Source organism: Hippichthys cyanospilos, chromosome 1 (genome assembly GCF_059441005.1).
Source record: "Hippichthys cyanospilos isolate Australia breed blue-spotted pipefish chromosome 1, RoL_Hcya_1.0, whole genome shotgun sequence".
Classification (NCBI taxonomy): domain Eukaryota; kingdom Metazoa; phylum Chordata; class Actinopteri; order Syngnathiformes; family Syngnathidae; genus Hippichthys; species Hippichthys cyanospilos.
The window spans coordinates 2,716,879-2,738,149 of NC_142369.1; the positions used below are offsets into that span (position 1 = coordinate 2,716,879).

The 21,271-nt window shown below is 41.0% G+C and overlaps 1 protein-coding gene across 3 annotated transcripts in view; it reads left to right on the forward strand.

Annotated features, from left to right (window-relative positions):
- Positions 1–21,271, forward strand: part of kdm6ba (lysine (K)-specific demethylase 6B, a) — a 71,633-nt gene that overhangs the window by 20,819 nt on the left and 29,543 nt on the right. Inside the window, exon 1 of one of the 3 annotated variants that reach the window (XM_088412325.1) lies at positions 4,890–5,420. The exons of the other annotated variants lie outside the window; for them this stretch is intronic. The gene's annotated coding sequence lies outside the window, so the exon portion shown is untranslated. Of the gene's footprint in view, positions 1–4,889; positions 5,421–21,271 lie in introns of those variants that run through there. 3 annotated transcript variants of the gene reach the window in all.

Consider the following 21,271-nt stretch of genomic DNA (forward strand, 5'->3'; position numbering starts at 1 on the left):
TTTGCGGGAAAAAAGTACGACTTATATTTTGGGAATCGCGGTACGTCGTATCTTTGTACTTTGTTTTATTTATCCTGTTGTTTTTCTTGTTTTGCAGAACCTAAAAACGATCCGATCCCCGACTCAAATCCTGATCCGATCCGTGAGTTTTCTAATCCGTTTTGCACCGCTACTGTGTTGCGACGCGCCCTCGGGCTGTCGCGGTTTACCGAAAGTGCTCACCCCCAAAAGAATAGAGGGAAAAAAAAGAGGGGGCGTCGATGGAACTAGCGAGCACAAAGCATGTCCGCGGGGCAAATGCAAGCCCGGCAAGATTCGCAGACGCAAAACAAGATGCCCCCCCCCCATTGTTCAATCAAAGGATAATCTGCGGAGGAATTCCAGATGATAAGGGATTATCTGAGGAAAATTGGGGATGATGGAATATTGAAGCGTTTACCTGAAAGGATTGCTTAAATCTTGGCTAATGAAGACAACAAGGTCTTCAAATAGTGCTTGTTATCGACAAGGCCGCTCACACAACATGGCAGCGCGTTTGACAAACGTGTGTGAGATGTTGTCACACATCTGCGGCGGATTGCCTTGATCTCATCCTGTCCCACTTTCCGACAAAACAAGCTTCGCCGGCGCCTTGCCGTTGCGCCGCGTTACATCACGCCGCCGTTTGTTTGTCTTTGTCCTTACCCGTGTGCGTTATTGTGGCGGTGATAAACGTGTGCCTGAAATTTGTTTGGTACTTTATGTTTGTTCCCGGTCGTCTCTGGGTTACATCACCGTTTGTGCTCTCGGATTAGATTTGGTTTGTTTTTTAAGAGTACGTTTTGTTTTTGGAGTTTCAGCAGCAGGCGGGAGACGGATGTGGGACAAAGTGTCGCTGCAATTTTTTTTTTTTGGTGTCCTAAATTGCAGATAGAACGTGATTTTATAACAACCTTGCTTTTTTTTCTTTTATGGAGTCACGGCATGGCTCACTCCGGGAGGCGGGAACAGTTTGCGCGGTAGAAAGTCGAAAAAGTTGCCACTGTTGTTACCACATCCTGGTTAGGGTTAGGGTTCCACATTCCTGGTAGGATTTCAAAATAAAAGCAATTCAAAGGCATTCGCGCCCATACTTTATTGGTATGATGAGCTTTATTTTGAAGCATTTGCTGGCCTATTTACAACTTTCGACTGCGTGCTTTACTGTCATGCGGCGACACACTGATGAGGTCTACTACAATATCAAAGCGTACCAAGGCATTGATATCCATATAGTACGTTATTTGGGAAAGTAATATTTCCTGTGAATGTGCTTTGTGAAACGAGGAACTCAAATTACACAAGGACTCCTTTCACACGTATTTGAGATACGCAATTCCGCAAATATAAGACGCACCTCTGAATAGGATGCGCCCTTAATTCGGGGTCTTCATATTTTCTTGTGTTCATATTCCGAAATCATACTGTATTTCTTGCGGGTTGTATACTTTATTTGTTGTGGGTGAGGTTCAAGCACCGAGCAGGTGTTTTACCTTTTCCCCGCGACACAGTTCATTTTGCCATAAATAGTCAAAATTGCGAATGATCTGTGTTCCACCAATTTAATGATTGTGTGTGTATGCTAAAAGACGGCAGTTAATAAACGGAATACCTTTCCGTGTACTCTAACCGGTGCACTCTTAATTGAATCAGCTGGAGACGTCATAACTTTGACGTGATCCTCTCCATTTTACAAATATACCTGTACGTAAACAAGACTGGACTCGGACGTCGGTTCAGTCCGCTCGCTTCTTTTATTGAAAATAATGCCGTAACCATCTGAGCTAACACCCCATCTCTAATATCTTTACATTGCCAAAGAATCGTGACTCCGAATCGGCAGATTGTCCAACTCCTGTGACTCCGTCTCAAGTTCAAAACAAATGTCGTCATCACATTCCTAGTGGAAATCAATGTTGAACTTGAAAAAGATTGTCTAGACTTGACAAAACCTGCTTGAAATCCACACATAAGTGGACCTGCTTGTTTTTCTCTGGCAGTGACTTGGGTCTCACAAGTTACATAACACTTGAGACTTCTCTTGTCACGCCGGAACAGAAAAGGACTTTCCCCAAGGAATTTGCGCCTGTCCTGCAGACCCAGTGTCCCGGTCTTTGCGAGGCCATCAGCTCTTATGTAATGATTCCAAAAAAGGCTGGTTGCCCATGTTCATGCCCCCCTAGCGCTCCCCCCTTTCTTCAGTCGCCGCTCAATTAAATTTTCTCCTAAACGCTTTGTTTCCCCTCTTGTCTGCTCCCATTATCCAATATTGCCTACCCGCTTTATCGCCGGCTCTTTGGCCGCATCCCACGATTCCCGGCGATTCGTTCCATCGCCTCGTCTTTTTCAACCCCGTATCGGTCCATCTGCTATCCCGTCTTTCTTTCTCTCTCCGTGGCACAAATACTCGAAATGCTTTCGCTCGCCGATTGGTAACGCGATAAATCAATGGTGCCGGAGAATTACGCAACCTGCCTTCATATTTGTCTGCGGCTGCGCCCAGGTGACGCTCCGTCATTAACTCGTCTTGTTTGTCTTTGTCCTCGTTTAACCCGAAGACGCATATTCCAATTGAGGTGCATTTGAGATCACTGAGAAAATACCCTCATTCCCCAAATAGAAATTGTGCTTTTTTTTTCCCAAAATGAAGGTCAATGGGTCTCTGTTATAGCTCCATCTCGCATAAATTAGCGGCTAGCGAGTATCGGTGGAGGGCTCCATATAGGCTGGCGTGAAAGATGTAAATGGCTCTACCCACCTTGAAGCTGACAGCCACAAACAGTTGCCATTCCTACCGATCACTTTTTGACAAACCATACAAGCGCAAATGTGCTTTTTCAACCAGAAAATTCATCTCATAGACAAAATTAGGAGGAAGAGAATTCTTTTGTGTTTATACTTTTTCTTTTCTCCAAGCAAAAAAATATATATTTTCTTACTTTTATCCAAATACTCAATATTGGATAGTGAATAAAAAAAATTCAGTGGGGTATCCCAACACTAAAAATACCATATTTTTCACACTATAAAAGCACCTAAAAGCCATATTTCTTTAAAAAAAAGCTGATGGTGCCCCTTATAATCAGGTGAGCCTTATAGATGGATCAATATTGAGATTGGGATTGGTAAATGGGGAATGAAGTGATAAAGTAAGCTTTACCTGTTTCTTTTGTGTGTTTACACTTGAACAAGGTTGCTCATATTGACATTGAGTTATTGTGCTATTGAGAGTTTAGAGTTATTATTTGAGTTATTATTGTTATTACTTCGAGTATTACTACATTGTGATTGAAAAAGTTTTCAAATATGTCATTAATTGAGGGTGCGCCTTATAATCCGGTGCGCCTTATAGTGCGGAAAATACGGTAATTGATACACTACACGACTGGATCGTAAAATATATATATTTATATATGGGATATCCAAATACCAAAATATTCGATAGCTGCAGCCCGAATCACAAAGCACCACTGTAACTTTAAGCACAATTTGCGCGTGTGTGTTTGCTTGCAGCTGTTTGCGTTGCACTGCACACGCACTTGTAACTATCTGCATGTGCACAGTCAAGCTGGCACATACTCAGCTGCCTTTTTTTTTTTTTTTTAAATGGGAGCGTTCGGCAGTCCAATAAGGATCGGATGCAAAGTGGTTAGGGGACTGGGGGGGTGGGGGGGTGGGGGACTCTATAGGAGTCAGCGAGTGCAGCCGCAGCACCTATATTTCCTTTGGCCACTGCCTTGGTCAGAGAGTGCATGTGTAGTTTCCATCCCATCATCCCTCATCTCCTTCTCTCTGCCCCCTCCTTCCTCCCGACTTTGGAATTCCATCTTTATTGCGCATGTGGCTGGCACCCGGACAGCGTGCATCCCTGCTTGTGCGGATTTTTTGAGGAAACAGTGAAACATGGCGTGTGTGGTTTAGACATGCCAACATGCATGGAACGAAAGATTTTTGTGGGGGCAAAGTATCATGAGAGTGATGAGAGTAGATCCAGGTTTTGGATCCAGGCCCGGAATACCTCGGGTATGAATCTTGAATGAGTAATAAATAGCCAAAACTATCTGTTTTATTCTCACACTTTTGGTGGACTTGTCCTTTTTTCATTGATTTATGCCATTTTAAACATTTCTCCAGCCAAGAAATTTTACTGAAAAAAAAACACACACAAGTCTGGAACTACAAAACTTAGAACCACATTCGTTTTTTTTTTGTTTTTTTTTTAGCTATCCCAGAAGCTAGATCCTTGAACAGGTGTTGGCAACCTTTATACATGCAAAGAGCCATTTTGATCCGGTTTCCACAAATAAAACAACACTTGGAGCCGAGAACACTTTATTACATCTAAAATGAAGATGTTAATATATGTGTGTGTGTGTATAATATATATATATATATATATATATATATATATATATATATATATATATATATATATATATATATATATATATATATATATATATATATATATATATATATATATAGTGTTGCTAGCTTTTAGCATTTACCCCCTTCAAATCAAGTGAGCACCTTTTATTGTGATAATTAAAATGATTATGGTTATGATGCAAGACATGCATTCCAGCTTCGCGGCCTGATCCGAACTCGTGCACGTTCGACGTGCACGCGAGGCGTGGAGGTAGCGTGCGCTCTCCAATCCCATCTGCTTGACATGAGAGGGAGGGGGAAGGGGGGGGGGGGGGGGTGCAGACAAATAAGAACGAGGCCAGATCAGGCTGCGTGCGTGCGTGTGTGTGTGTGCACTTTCGAAAAAGGCAGGGAGTGAAAAAAAAAAAAACTGGGGGTTGGGCTCCAAGCTCGTGCGTGTGTGTGAGCTCTCTCTGTTCCTTTCCTTTCTTTGTTTGACTACTGAGTGGGAGAGGAAAAAAAGCGAGACGCAACATCGAGAGAGGGTGAGAAGGAGAATACACATGAGAGGGGAAAATCAGATTCAAAACCAGTGTCACGCTTTTTTTTTTTTACAGAAGACAATATGGATTTGTGTGAGAAATAAGGGCAGGATTATTTGAATAGCTAGAGATGCTTTTGACAGCAATGTCATTTCTGTGAGTGCATTGGCTGCACTGTGTATGCATGTGTGTGTTTCTGTGTGTGTGTGTGTAAGAGAGAGAGAAAGAGAGAGCTAAGGCGGTGGGGGGAGGCAGCCCGAGAAATTTAAAGGGAAAACTCACGGCTCACAAAGCTGGGAGTGCAGGCAGGCAGGCAGGCAGGCAAGCAGGCAGGCGGACGGGCAGCACAAACGCCGCCGGAGAGCTGCTGGGAAGCTGCTGAGTTTGCTGCCGCTGGACCCCCGAGGACCCCTTTAGGATTTTTCTTTTTTTTTTTTTTTTGAGGGGGGGGGGACCTCGCCGCTCCCCCTCGATCCCCCGCCGTCTTTCATGGTAAGACGAGCCCTCCTCGCCGGCCGGCCGGTCGTCGCCACACAAAACGGGGGGGGGGAAAGTTGCGAAGCAGATGGGAGAGGAGCTAAGCTAGCATGCTAGCTAGCAGGAAGGCAGGCAGTAAGGAATGCCGCACAAAGGGGAGCTTGTGTACTCCAGCTGAGCTGCCTCGTTGTGGATGGAATGTTGATGTCATGCGGCATCCCGAACTTTTGCGTGTAAAGAGCAAACTTGTAATTGTCATGGTCGTGTTTGAAAGCAGGAATTTGAACAAAGGAGGCGACAGGGCATTTAAATCCCCCCCTCCCCGCTCACCCTTCACTACACACCTTTTCTTTCGTTTTATTGCCCCCCCCCCCCTTTTTTTTTCCTCTGAGCACAGCTTACATGTTCCCTTGAATGTGGACTGAAGAGAAAGTGCGGTACGTTGTGGCTTTTCAGCATGTTCTGATCACTCGCCTGGTCTGCGGTCAGCATTGAAGCTAAAAGTAGCGAGTGTTGGTGCATGTGGTGCAGCGATGTCATGAAGCTTCATGAAGCACTTGTGATATTTGATTCCTCCAAATGGCTTTATTGCATTGGGAATTTTATATATTTCCATTGAACACTTATGTTACTTTAAACAAAGGTCGCCATATAGTGCGTTGAGAAAATATCACAAGTGCTTCATGAAGCACTTGTGAAATTTTTTGACTTCTCTGAATGGTGCGGGTTGGAAATTTAATGCATGGCATGCATGCCATTAAGTTTAATACATTCCACCAAGTCTTTAAATCAATAGTGCCATTTAGACGGTTAAAAAATATCACAAGTTCTTCATGATGTTTCATGAGTGGCAATGTATTAAATTTCCATGGCTTGTTTGAACACGAGTGCCACCTAGCGGCGTTAAATAGCACCACTGCTTCATGACGCTTCATGAAGAGCTTGTGGTATTATTTAACTCCTCTTGATTGCACTCTTGATTGGAAAGATGCATTGGCAATTTATTAAATTTCCACTGCACTACCGTTCATCTTTAAACCAAGAGCGCTATCTAGTGAGTCAAACAATATCACAAATGGTTGATGAGGCTTCATGAAGCACTTGTGATATTTTTCGACTCCTCTACATGGCACTCTTGATTTTAAAGATACATTAGAAATGTAATACAGTTCTACAGCAAGAGAACAATGTCGAGCACATTAATATCAACAATAACACAAGTGCTTCATAAAGCATCATGAAGCAGTTGTGATTTGAGTAGACGCCTCGAGATGGCACTCTTATTTTGAAAGATACAATTTCCAATGCATCCATTGAGTCAACAAAATAGCACAAGTGCTTCATGAAGCTTCATGACGCACTTGCGCTATTGTTTTTAATCCTCGAGATGGCACTCTTCATTTAAAGATTAGGTGCAATTTTAATGTTTTTCTGCTACACGCCTTAATCTTCAAGCCAAGAACAACAACTAGAGGAGTCAAAAAAGATCACTGCCAACAGCAATTAAAATCGTTTGATTGTCGTTCGATCATTCATTAGTAGTGGCAAGATGAAACTTTTTTATTTTTAAACAAAATTGCAGGTTTTAGACAAGATGACCATAAGTAACAATATTGCACTTTTAGCAGTATGTGTGCGGTGCAACTACTGCAAAAGTAAGAAATGAAGTCAACTAATTTTGTTTTTTTAATAAAGTAATATGTTAAAATAAATAACGTCACAATGACACAAGCTATTGGCCACGTGATTTTTTTTTTTTTTTTTATCGGTCTACATCCAAAATCGGAAATTCCTTTAGCCTGCATTTTTGGTAGCAGGAAAACTAGTTTTAAAATGATTTCTTACCGGCTATGAGATTTTTGTTTATTTATTTATTTCTTGTCCCAAGACCAATATTGTTCAAAATGCGTCAGCGTCAATAATCGGTCTCTTAGTGTAGCGTGAGAAACACAACACTTGTTCTGCTGTCTGCCCGCAGCTAATGATCTGTGTGTGTATGCATACGCATGTCCTAATTTAATCCCTATCCCCATGTTCAAAGATTCCTAGAAAGACATCTCACACTGTAAACTGATCCCACGCACTTGGACGCTCGTCCATTTGCTGCCCCCAACCCCTGGGAAATGTGCTCCGCCCTTGCTAGCGGAAACTGAGCCACATCATCTTCTTCTTCTTCTCTTCTTGCCCCCCCCCCTAAGCTGCCGTCATCCCTTCGCGGCATGCCAGGCGCGGTTCAGCTCGGGTCGCCCGTCTTCTCACAAGGCGGGATGCTAATGCTACGCTAATCTGTTTACGCTGCTGCTTCCCTTGTAGCTATTATGTTATAATGATGATGTCAGCTGACATGCACGCTAAATTCTATTAGCATACACGGGGATTGATTAGGATTGAGTGCCATGGACTGAATAACTGCAAAGTGATCGCTGGTTATTTGGATCGTCGCTTTTTGACATGTGTAATGCAGTTTTATTGTTAGACTTGTGTGCCTTTGATAGCGATAGGCCATTACATTTTTTTTTTTTTTTTGATGATTGTCAAAGAGGATGATAACTGATATTTTGAGGCGATACTCATTTTCAGTTAAAGGGAAGATATTGGTGTCAAAATAAAAAAATAGTTAAATACATGGCTAATTTCAGACAAAATCAGAAGCTGATCCAAATTTCAGCTAAATATAACTGAACATTTAAATAAATTGTTATCAGAACTGATTGTGGGAATTAAAAAAACAAAAACAGGCTAAGAAAATGCCAAATATGGGTCCAGCTGATAATGGGTCTAGTACTAGCTTTAGCTGGCTATAGCAATTTTGAACATGTTGGGTTATGCATGGACATGATGACGGTTGTCTACTTCCTGCTTATCCCCTGCAGATGTGCACGCGGGTGTGTGTGTGTTTTTTTTTTTTCTTTTTTTAATGCGCTGCTCGCTCTCCCTTGTCGGCCATGCGGGGTGGGGTGGGGTGGGGTGGGGTGGGCTGTCCCTTCACAGCTGAAGGGGGGAGATTGTGCATTCATTGGAATGGAGGCTGAGATGGCAAGAAATAGAGAGAGGGTGGGTAATGTGTGTGTGTTTGGGGGGGGTGATTGAGTACGCTGCCTGCAAGGCAAAGAAAAAGAGAAAGGGGAAGCGGGGGAAGGGGCCGACCGGCTGATGCCTTGTGTTTCAAAACAGGAGGGGGCCAAAGGGGGTGAGGAGCAGACAGCCAGCGGAGGAGGTAGGGGGGGGAAGCTGGCTGGCGCCGTGTCTACAACTGGGCACTCGCCATGTAAATAAATGCACATTTGCCAGGAACCCTGGGAAAATCTTCACAGGAAGTCATGCCGCCGTGATAACTTTGACCCTGGACGTCTTGTTAAATGGACATAACAGCGATGCCTTGAGATTGCAGTCACTCAGCTTCAAAGTGTGGTTTTTCTTTTAGGGATGAGTTTTGTATGTTAGCGGGGAATTTGAAACCATTTTATACCCGATCATAAAACAAAAGCAATTGCAGGTTAAGCACTCAAATAAAAGACACAACTGCCCCCACTAGCTTGATGGTAACATAAAATGGAAAGTGCCATGTCCATGCTAACGATTAGCATTCATGGTCACAGTTTACGAGACCTCACAGGCATGTATTCTTTGTCTTCTGTGAAGAGCAAATCTTATTGTTACTTGCTGAGGAGCTGAGACCATCCCCATGTCAAGCATGTCTCCATTAGGACACCATTAACGATTATTTCAGTCATTGCTTAATATGTAAGTTATTGTGTCCATTAATGTAATAATTTGATTGTTTAAAAACATGTTTTAGTTTCCAATCCCTTTATTAAAAAAGAAAATTCTCTTTAATATGTTCTATACAAGCCCATGAGTCTTAATTTTTTTTTTTTCAGGTAATTAGTAAGAAAAGGATGTAGTGAAGTACAAATCTTCAATCTTCTTTAATCTTTAGTACTTTAGTCCCTAAAGTAAATAATTACTTTATTACCCTAGTACTTAGTTCATTTAGCACCATCCAACCATTGCGGAAAACACTAAGCATTTTTTATGATTTATCTCCTGGATTGGTCAACAATATGTCGCAAAATAGACTTGAATATTGATCATTTTCCGAAATAAAAGCCCACGTTTGTAAATAATCTATCTTGAGTCAGTGCAACCCTAATGACTGCGTTCCTCAAGGACGAAAGAAATCCGATAACTTTTCTGGCAGAGAGATGAAAATTCTGAGCGTTGAAACAATTTTTCAACGATTTATGGACGACCAAAAATTACTCCATTTATTTGGTAATTGCACCTTTAGCCTCTATACTGCCCCCAGGTGGCCAAGATGCACACACCAGGAGGAGCTACGCAATGTTCATTGATCCCCCAAAATGTGGCAAATCTGTGTAATTATTTTATTTCTTTCATTTACTTTCATCACGATTAATGAAGATCTAAATTATATATATATATATATATATATATATATATATATATATATATATATATATATATATATATATATATATATATATATATTTTGAGAAGCTAGACTTCATAAAATTCCCATTCATTTCAACGGAAAAAACGTTTGGCCCATTTTGACTTCTGGATTCCGGCCTTCAACTTGTATGGCAAGACACCGCCGCATCCCTTTCGTGTAGCATCCATAAGAATCCGAATCGGTAGTTGTGTACTAAAAGAATAGGTGCTAGCAGCTGCCTCGGTGGCAATATTTCAGCAGCGGCCCGGAATTGCGCACAGCCGCCGGCTTATTAAGCGAGCATATTTTTCATGACTCGCCGCCAGTTCTTTATGATCCCGACCGAGCCGCGGAACATACTGTACACATGCTTGAAACAGTAGCCGCATTTTGTTCCGCCACTCAACACTCCCGGGGCCTCGCCGGGTCGCCGGGTGCACTTTGGATTAGCGTTAGGTGCTTAATTCTATTATGCGCTTGTCAAAGGGCTCGGGCAGATTCGCTTTTTTGGCCTCGCGAAGGAGCGCGCGAGATCGCCGCGTGCGTAATTAGCTCGGAGGAGGGCGGGGCTAGATGGGAGGGGCGGGCGTGTGGCGCAAGGTCATGGCCGCACTGATGGACTGAAAAAAAAAAAGAGACTATTGGAGAAGAGCGAAGGGAGGAACGATGCTGAACGTTGTTCTATAGATAAGATTCACCAGTTGTCTCAATTTGCATTAACAAAACTCTGTTTTGTTTTGTTTTCATTGAGAAAAATAGTACACTTTCTCTACCGTTTTTTTTTTTCACCCCAAAAAATTAAACTTATGGAATATAATACTTGTTTATAAGTCTAGGAAACTTGGAAAATTATTTTTAAAATTCTCGTTTCCATAGATTAGGTTACAGACCCTGGGATTTTTAGTCACATTTGTGTTTTATACAAATTAACGTGCCGGCGTAGAGAAAAGATCACCAAACGCCTACAATACATAATCATCAGTGTATGATGATTACACTGATGGTTACACTATAGTAACACACATATATAGCACATATTATCACTATATTTCCGCAGTAGTAGAGCGTCAATTCATGGGGAAAACGCAAATTCTACAATCGAGAAAGAAAAGCTCCCGGCCATGCAGACCCACGAAGAAGCATTGTTGAAAATAGTGTTAAGAGTTCAAAATAATTGTGGAAAAACAAAACAAGTTTTCCGGCTTGAGTTTTTGGCACAAGGTCTCTGTCGATGCACCAAAAAAAGCACAAAAACAAAGCGATAACCTTTTAGCGTACACAAGAAGTAGTCAAGCTAACCTAAGCCGGCAACTTCAAAATATGGCCGTCGAAATAAGTCTTGAAATACATCGCGGCAGATGACTTTACTCATTACCGACGTCAACAATACTGTTTTCCTGGAAGTTCAGTGGCTAATTATGATAATCAAGGATGTTTAAAAAAAAGACTTAATTACGCTGGCATTGTATTATACGGCTCATTTTTCTAGCAACTAGCAGCCGCTCTAGTTAGCCTCTAGCAGTGAAGAACCGCATTAGATGCTAGCAGCGTTAGCGGCTAGTAGCACTAAGCTGCCCCATATAATTTTGTCAACGTAAATGCCTCAACTGACAAGAGTTTCTGTTCCTACTGGTCACTTTTTTTTTTAGCAAACTGGGCTTACTCAAATGCGCTCTTTAGCTAGCGAAAATAGCTACGTCATTTTGTTTCGTAGACCCGATGGAGGTAGATTTTTCTCCGGAGTGAAATCTTCTGCTGCTACGCACCATTTAACGGTCAGGGTAGCAAATGTAAAGTTTTTTATTGAGAGCTCTATAACTGCTTTTATAAAGCATAACCGCCATTACAAAGTGTGCGTGCGTGCATGTGCGTGTGCGCGCATGTGTTTGCGTAACAAACAAAAAGCATGAATGAAAAGTGCGTCTTTCATGCGAACCGCAGCTTAAATGTTTCGGCGAGCCGGTTGTGCTAGTTTTACTAGTTGCTCAGGATTGGAACACACACGCGCTTTCCCTCTTAACGTTCGACTGACAAGCACATACACAATGAGCGCAAGGGGGCACGTGACATATGCGTGACCCTGCCCCTTGACTTCAATCAATGCAGCTGATCAGCTTACGCTAATGCATTAACCTGATTGTCTCTCTTAAAGAGATTGACGGCGTTAGCGGGCGGCGCCATTTTGCTCGCGCACTTGGACCGACCGCCTATTTAACCCAGTTCCACATTGAACCTTGACCCCCACTCGCTTGCGTAACCGCTAGCGATAAAGATGTGACGCCGAGCGCCTAGCGTAGCTTTTGTTTAAGATTTTTTTTGTTTTAATATCTTGGGCCGTGCGAGTGTGTCAGGAGAGCACATTGTACACTTTGACCTTTATGGGTTTGACTGTGCGTGTGTAGGTGCGCCCCCGCCCCCAGCCCGTTAACATGATCCGTCTCGGGGAGCCCCCCCATCTCCTCCCTGTCTGTCTTCACCCTCCTCTTCATCCCCGTCTCCCCGCAACCTTCTCTTATTTCCTCACCCTCCCGTATCTTACTTCTTCTTTTTTTTTCTCTTTGTCTGTCCGTAAGTCCCGTGTCAATCAGAGCTGAAGTCCAGCTGTCTAAACCCTCACCGCATGGAGTCCAAAGGGCTTGTGACTGTGATCAGATGGTGTTGATTGCAGAGATCAGAGACGGGTGTGTGAGTGTGTGTTTTGAGAGGGGGTGGTGGTGGTGGGGGGGGATACCATAATTTCCCTGACTGTACTCATTGGATACGCTCCATTTTTTGGCACTTTTACTCCAGGCAATACAAGCTTTTTTTATGCAATTTAAAGTCCGTGTAACGTGAAAAGCAGGGATGCTGGATACCACTTTTTTTTAAACTGATACCAGTACTCAATACTTCAGTAGCCACAGAATTTAAGCATTTTAAAGAACTACCTCTAGTTTAAAGAACTACGTCTTCTAAAATAACATTTGCTGTTAAAATTTTCTGATTTATATATATATATATATATATATATATATATATATATATATATATATTTTTTTTTTTTAAGAGTCCAGACATTGAATCCCAGATACTTAAATATCGATTTAATACTTAAATATGTGGAAATTAATGTCCTTAATGTACTTACGTATTGATTGTCCCGACTCATAAACCGTAAAAACACGTCCCTGGCATTGAATGAGTTAATATATTTTTTTAAATGTAATAATTTTGAAATTTGTCAAAACGCGTTTTGTGTCTGCAATAGCTTGCCAGATCAGAAATCTGACTTGGTTCTCAGAATTTAAGTTAGAATTCTGACTCAGGTTATTGACCACCCCCAGAAGTCATTTAAACGGAATAGAGTTTGGATTCTGAACTCGGATTCAGACTCTCAGAATTTAGAATTCAGAAGTCAATCTTCTGAGGATTCTTGAAGTTCATATTGTATTTTCAGAATTGTCATTTTACTCTGGCTTTTTTTTAATCAATTTACCGATTTGGTCGACATCTCGTGAAATTGGCTAAAATATTGGTCATTGCTTTCCAAAATAAAAGTCAACATTTGTAAAAGTCTTCTAATGATTCAGCAGAATGCTGATCAGTCCTCTTTCATGAAGGATCAAAGAAATCTGCGATAATTTCCTGTTGAAAGGCAATTTTAAGTTTCTATCGTTTATTCAAAATTAATAATCAATTACACTGATGATGGATTTGCCAATTTGATTGTTGCATTTCCTGCTTAGAATGTTTCCATTCGTTAACTCGTGTGTCATCATCTTTCACAACGGGCCACACAGCGTGACCGTGCAAATCTTGATTATTCTGCAAAACCGCTCCATTTTGAACATTTATGTAAGATTGCGATTTTCATTCGAAGCGTTCCGTGGGAACATTAGTCCCCGAAGCATTTTTTCGCGTTGAGACGAAAGCGACGGAGGAGAGGCGCGGAGGGCAGGTCCCCGATGTTGCACATCATAACTAAAATGTCAGCCGGGCCGCTGCGTGTTAGCCCGTGTTCAGGCTAGCGTGAAATCTGCTCTCGCTCCACTCCACCCTTTTTCTGGCGCTCGCTCTCCGATACGGCATGCGCTCGCTCTTTGTGTTTGGGGTAATTGAGGTGTGTGACCTTGGTGTAGGCTTGCCCGGATGTTAGGGACTGATTGCATGCCGCGTGGAAATATGTCGAATGATGCGGTGGGAACTAAGTGGGGCGAGAAGCACCTTCTTTGCCAGTAAGCTTGCGCCCGCTTGACGATTCCGTGTATTTTCTCTCTCGATGCTTTTTTTTTGGGCGACGCAGCGCCCCCTGTGTGACGTCGGGACAACTTGAACCCCATGACACACATTAACGAGCTGAGCGTATGACTTGGGGGTGGGGGGCCGGCGTGGAGTCCAGATGTTGCCCCAGCCCAAAAACGAGCATCTTGTTACCGTGTTTTCCACGCTATAAGGAATATAAGGCGCACCTTCAATTAATGGCCGATTTTAAAACTGTTTTCACATGTAGGGCGCATCGCATTTTAAGGCGCATAGAATAGAAGCTGCAGTAGTGACTGGGGTTGCCTTATGCATCCACTAGATGGAGCTGCGCTAAAGAAAACGGCAACAAAACAATCAGATAAGTCAGTCAAACTTTTCAACCAGAATTTGTGGAAAGTATTATTTGAAGAATGCTGAAAAAATACCTCTTGATTACATTACGAAACTGTTTAAAATTAGTTTAAAATAATATAATTCGTTTCAATTAGAAATACTACTTTTTTAATGTAGTGTTTTGTTGATTTAAAAACAGTTTCTGGATTGATTTTATAAAATTGCGCTTTCTTTTACAAAAACTTGTGTTTTTTGCGCCTTGTCCCCATCTAAATTGCTTCAAAATTGGAGCATATATTGCACATCAAAATTTCAACTAAGGTGTTACAAAAATACGAATTGGAAAATTGGGTACTAAAAATTCTTCGAACGGCGGATATTATAAGCGCGCTAATATTAGGGCCGAGCGATTAATCAAATTTAGAGGTGCAACGAGTAATGAACAACTTATGGATAATCAAATTAATGGATAATAATTTCTTTGATTGATTAATTGTTAAGAACAGTGGTTCCCCTTAAACAATGCAAGTCGTTAGAAAAAAAAATCAAAACACAATGTTGTGACATCTGTGTCTGATTTTTTCATCATTGGATCTACGATATCTCTAGGCGCATTTTATTTTGTTTTTTATTAGCTCATGTTACCTCATCCCATTTATTTATAGTTTTACTGCTGGCAAAATGTGTCACGGGTGACAATCTCATCTGTCGAAATCTTAACAAAGTAAAAGCATACAATATTTTGCAAATGAGTCATTGTAACCCTATTTAGCAATAAGATGTTTTATATTCCATTTTTTTTTTAAATTTGCAAAGTAAATTCCTGTTCCTGTCATGTTCAATCCCAAAATCATATTTTTAACTTTTTTTTAAGTATCCGCAGGTTATTTTATTTTTTTGCAATTTTTTTTTTCTAGTGCTTGACTGAAGGAGGGTTTAAAAATGAATGGTACTAAATGAAATAAGTACAAAAAGAATCAACTACATTATTTTGATGACTTTGCATAAACAGTTACCAAAGCAATTGAATATTTTAGGTAATCAAGTAATTGATGAGGTATTAAAGCACTACAAGTAATCAATTACTGTAGGTACTTAAGTATGAAAACAATTGATTATTTTAGCACTTTTTGAAACATTTAAAAAATGTTTATAAATAAGTGCCAATGATTGAATGTGTAAATGCTTAAAAAGTGTAAAAATGTGCGTTTTGGATATGAGTTAATAAGCAATAAATTAGATTTGCTCATACCTGCGGAAACCCTTGTAACATCTCACATACTCCCTAAGTGCCTTCAACATATCTTCAGATACCTTCATTTGAGAAGCTCTCATTTCGAGAGCTAAAATTGAGCAAATCCTGTCAGAATTTCAGCCTCTCTAATAAGAATATTCTCAAATCAAAAGGCATGATATATAATTTAAGGCCATTCTAATCAGGCGTTTGTGAAAATCATATATATTTTTTTTCCAGTTGCAAAACACGCATCGTTTCTCCTCCTCTTCAGTGGGCCCGGTTGCACCCTCCCCCACATCCTCCTAGTCTGCCTGCACAGTAGCAGAGTGCGTGTGTGTCATGTCACCGGGTTCTGGCGTCCCAGAGTAAACCCTCCCCTCCCCTCCCCTCCCCTCCCCTCCGCTCCGCTCCGCCCGCATACCAAAATCTCTCTGGCGCGTGCTCTCCCGCCGGCATTTTTCTGCACTTGTCCCGCCCCGTCGTGCCGTCCGACAAGCTTCCCGCGCGGGGACGCCGTCCCGCTCGGCTAGCTTACGTCTGAAAATTGCGGCGCGGCGTATTCGTGTCAGGGGCCCCTCCAGAGAACAAGAAAAACGGTCGAAGAGCAGATTGGGTTCCATCTCATTTCCTCTGTGCGCTGCAGCTGTTCAAGGACAAACACACAAAAGACATGTATTGCACATATACTGTAGATGTGAAGGTGCAGAGTATTTCCATGGCAACTGCGGCTGATTTGTGAATGGCGTGGCTTACGTTGACTCTTGGACCATGTTTTTTTTTTTTTTTTGGGCAGAAAAAATGCAGTTACTGATTTGCCAAATGACTATATGGAAAAAGATCCAAATTAATAATGCAACATTTGTTTACTGACAATGCATTTTAATGGGTCTCGGTTTTACGTAGATTTTCAGGATTTGCGGGCCAGCCAGGTACCGATTGTTTATGAGCAAGTATCGGGTCCATACCTGGTTTTGTTTCAAGGTCCTGGTACTTGGAGCCGATTCGAGGATCGGCCGTGCTCTTGGAGCGGTTTTACGATAGCTAAGCAGGTCTTTGTGTAGCCTGGTTCAGCAATTTTTTTTAATTCTATTTCGGCACACTTTTCATACAAGCTATCGTATAAGCTATCAGTCCTCTGGGAGTAGTTTTACGATCGCAATGTAGAAATTACAATTTAAAAAAAAAAAGGCATTTATTTATTTTTGTTTTAAATGATTTGAAGGAATTTTTATCAAGTATTTGTATCATGTATTTGTAGTATCCGTACTTTATCGGTATGTATGAATACTCGTGTTGAGAGCTTGTATGGCAATCAGCCTGAAAAAAAATGGCATCAAACATCTTTTTAATTCCCAGAATGCATTGCATGGCGCAATGCAATTAATTTAGTTAATGAAGTAAGGACACGAATCCTTGCCAAGTGTACTTGTGTTACCAGCATCAGCGATTTGTGTCATATTTAAAACCTTTATGCTTGATTTATGCTGCACAATGTTTGTATTTTATAATTTTGTACTTGTGTTTTCGAAACAAACTTTAAAGCCGCATCCAAACAAATGCGATTTCGTTGGAGAGATGGAGTCCTCTACCGAGGACGTTAGGCCTTAGTCGAGTAACTCCAGTGAGTGAAAAGATAAGACCAAAAATGAATGTCTTGAGCTTGAGTCATCCTACTTGTTATGTGACAGTGAAGTTAATTTGCGTTGTGCAACAGTGGCATACTGCATGCTTACCTCGGCTTGACCTACATGACACAAACACACATGCGTGCACACACACACGCGCGCGCGCGCGCGGTCTAAAGTACGCCTTGAAAGTAAAACAAGAACATATAACGACACACAAGGTGGTTACTTCACCAGAGCGCTGGTGTTTGCCGCTGTTCCAAAAAGAAGAGAAGCATTGAAGAGGGGAAAAGGGGGCGGGGTTTGAGAGCATCACATGGGAAAGCGAGTCAAGGCATGCCAGCAGGATTTTCTGTCAAATGAAGAAAGGTCTCCTTGGATGTCATTCGAATGTCTGGGAGGGGAGCGGGGTTCGTCACATGATCGCATCATCTGCCGAAGTTCTTTGTCAGGCCTTATGAGACTCGTGCTTGCGCCGATAACAGTAAACAATTGACTTATTATTTTTATTTACTTTAATGAACATTGTGCTGCTCCCACTATTGGGCCTGCTTTGGCCACGTGGCGCCAGTATAGTGCCGGCACACATAATATCCAGTAAAATGTGGTAATATTAAGCATTCCTCACAGAGGATAAAGAATATATGCGTGTTTGTATTAGACTACATAAGATCAATGATCAGGGATCAAATCAATCAATTATTATTTTTTGAGAACCCACGCGCCGTTTGGATACATTAAAGCAGAGATGTTCAAACTATGGCTCGGGGGCCATTTGCAAACCACTATCCACATTTTTACGGCCCGCGACTAAAAGCGCATTTCGATATGATAGGCACTGTTATGATCGTGAAATCCATCTTAATTCATCATAATTTAATTTAATATTTACTAAAGTAATTAATTACTTTGGTACTTAACTCCCGAAGTAATCAATTAATTTAGGTACTAAAAAAATGCTAGTATTTTTATCTACTAAAAATATTTATGTTTTATTTTATTTTATTTATTATTTATTAAGTAATTGATTATTTCAGTCATAAAGTAATCATTTTAAGTTGTAAATTGCCTACATTTACCTGCTAAAGTACCAAAAATAATTAATGTATAAATTAATTGATTTGTTCATTGAAATAAGTACTAAAGTAATCTATTACTTTGGTACCTAACCTTATTAATTTTCACATCCAATAACTGCCTTTCAACTCACATTCTGCCACTTACTGTCGACTCAACATGCAACGCGCTCAGGAAACAACCAATCAAAGCTCATTTTAAGAACGTCACATGACCGAACACAGAAAACATCTAAGTCGCGATTGGTTGTTAGCGTAACCTTAAAGGCGTGATGTCATTTTCAGTCAACAGCAAGTGGAAAAGGTACATGAAAATTCGTTTAATTCACAAAATAATTACAAACTATCGCCTTTTTTTTTTACGTCTGAAAGGAGCTAGATTAATTTTAGTAGCTGTCTAAATTGTCCAAATAGTTGAAATTTCAGCAACAGTTTTTTTTTAATTCTATATGTAGTCTTCAATTAAGCAGTTTGATTATTCAAAAACAATGATTAACATTTTGGGGGACATGTTATACCAACAACTTCATTATAATTCATATTAATTTGTAATAATGGCGTGTTTCATTTTTTTAATAACAAAGCATCTTGTTTTTAAATCCGATTCATTTAATCGCCAGATTAATCGATTATCAAATTAAAATAATCGGGCAAATAGTTTTGTACTAGTTAGCCTTCTGCCAATGCTTTATTTGTAAAAGCGTTTCCTTGCGCGTTAGCATATTTAGAAAACATTTTCGAAGTTTTCAAGTTGCCTCCATCTTTTTTTTAAATGGTGTCGCTGTCTGCGCCAAGTTATTTTCAGCAAATATCAAAACAAACATCTGTCTGTCTTCCCACATGTCTGCTGTGTGCGTGGCATTGTGTGACTGACTCTCCTCCTCTTTTGGGCCAAAATCCGTTTTTTTTGGGGGGCGCCCACGTGACCTCTCGGTTGAGGGTCACGGGGAAAACCGCCGCCGCTGTGATACGCGTTACCTTGAATGCACCCGCAAATTCCCATAAAATAACACTCCTTCTATCGGGTCGTGTTAATAATCTGATATTTTTTTGTCACGCTAAGTTCATTTGAGGACGACGTAAATGTGAAGCACGGAGAAAGCTGGGAATGTAAGCGCCGCCTGCTGTTTTGTTTGTTTGAGAGCTCCTGTGTGCGCGAGTGAAGTTGAAGTTGAAGGCAGCCACTGAATCAGCGCTGACTAACTCCGCTCACGCCATGTGGGCTCGCACACGCCGTCTGCTAACTTGGCGCCGCTTCAAAGTTGGCGGAGCAGGCCACCAAATGGTCATTTTGACTCTTGACAGCGAGGCCGCCAGACCGGCGACGATTGCTCGCGCTGTATATGACATAACGAGCTGCTAATGGCTTTACCAAATTATACATGAGTATCCGGAAGCTTTTATTTTGAAGTTGGCCATCACAGCATGTGCTGGCCTGGCTTTTTTTAATTTCTTTTTTTACAACTGGAGGCTAGCCTGAGCCTACTTTTTATTGCCGTGACATGCTGTTGCCATAACATCTACACAACATCAGCCTATTCAGTTACCGTATTTTCCGCGCTATAAGGCGCACCGGATTATAAGGCGCACCCTCAATTAATGACATTTTAAAAACTGCTTCCATATATAAGGCGCACCAGACTATAAGGTGCACCCTCAACTAATGACATCTTAAAACGTTTTCCATATATAAGGCGCACTGGATTCTAAGGCGCACCCTCAATGACATATTTTAAAACTTTTTCAATCACAGTATAGTAATACTCAAAGTAATAACAATAATAACTCACACAAAACACACACACAAAAGAAACAGGTAAAGCTTACTTTATCACTTCATTCCCCATCTACCAATCCTCAGCCTATTCAGTCACCGTATTTTCCACACCATAAGGTGCACCGGATTATAAGGCGCACCCTCAATTAATGACATTTTAAAACAGTTTCCATATATATGGCGCACCAGATTATAAGGCGCACCCTCAACTAATGACATATTTTAAAACTTTTTCAATCACAATATAGTGATACTCAAAGTAATAACAATAATAACTCAAATAATAACTCTAAACTCTCAATAGCATAATAAGAGCAACCTTGTTCAACTCTAAACACACAAAAGAAACAGCTAAAGTTTACTTTATCACTTCATTCCCCATCTACGACTCAATCTCAATATTGATCCATATATAAGGTGCACCTGATTATAAGGCGCACCATCGGCTTTTTCAAAAAAAAAAATAAGGCTTTTAGGTGCGCCTTATAGTGCGGAAAATATGGTAATTTTTTTACAACTGGAGGCTAGCCTGAACACACTTTTTATTGCCGTGACGCTGTTGCCATAACATCTACACAACATCAGCCTATTCAGTTACTTATCAGAGATGCTAAAAACAAATTGCTTATTTGTTATGCTGTCATGTATGCATGGGACAATATCGGGTTCTGATTGTATGATAAACTTGAGCAAAAATAATCGTGGTATCACACGGGGTGGCGCAGTTAATCGAGTTTCAATCGCAATCTCGATACTGGCTACCACGATTAATTAAGCTGAGCCACGGGAATACTAACGTTTAAAATGGCAAGCACTTTTTTTTTTTATTAAAAGTCAAATCAAGCACTACCACCAGAGGGCAATGTTTCCCCAATTTGCATGCCAAAAGCCTCATATTCTCTCGCCCTAATAAATTATTTACTCGTGTGAAACGGTGTTGAGTTTCTCACCTGATTCTTAATATTTACAGTGCTAGCTGTCAATTGAGACACATTTTGAAAAATCCGATTTGAATAAATTGGCTTCGAAATGACCGAAAATGACATTTTGCCTGCTAATTGATCAAAATTTGCCTAAAAATAAGTAATGAGCTTGCTTCTAAGTAGGCGTAATTTTTTCA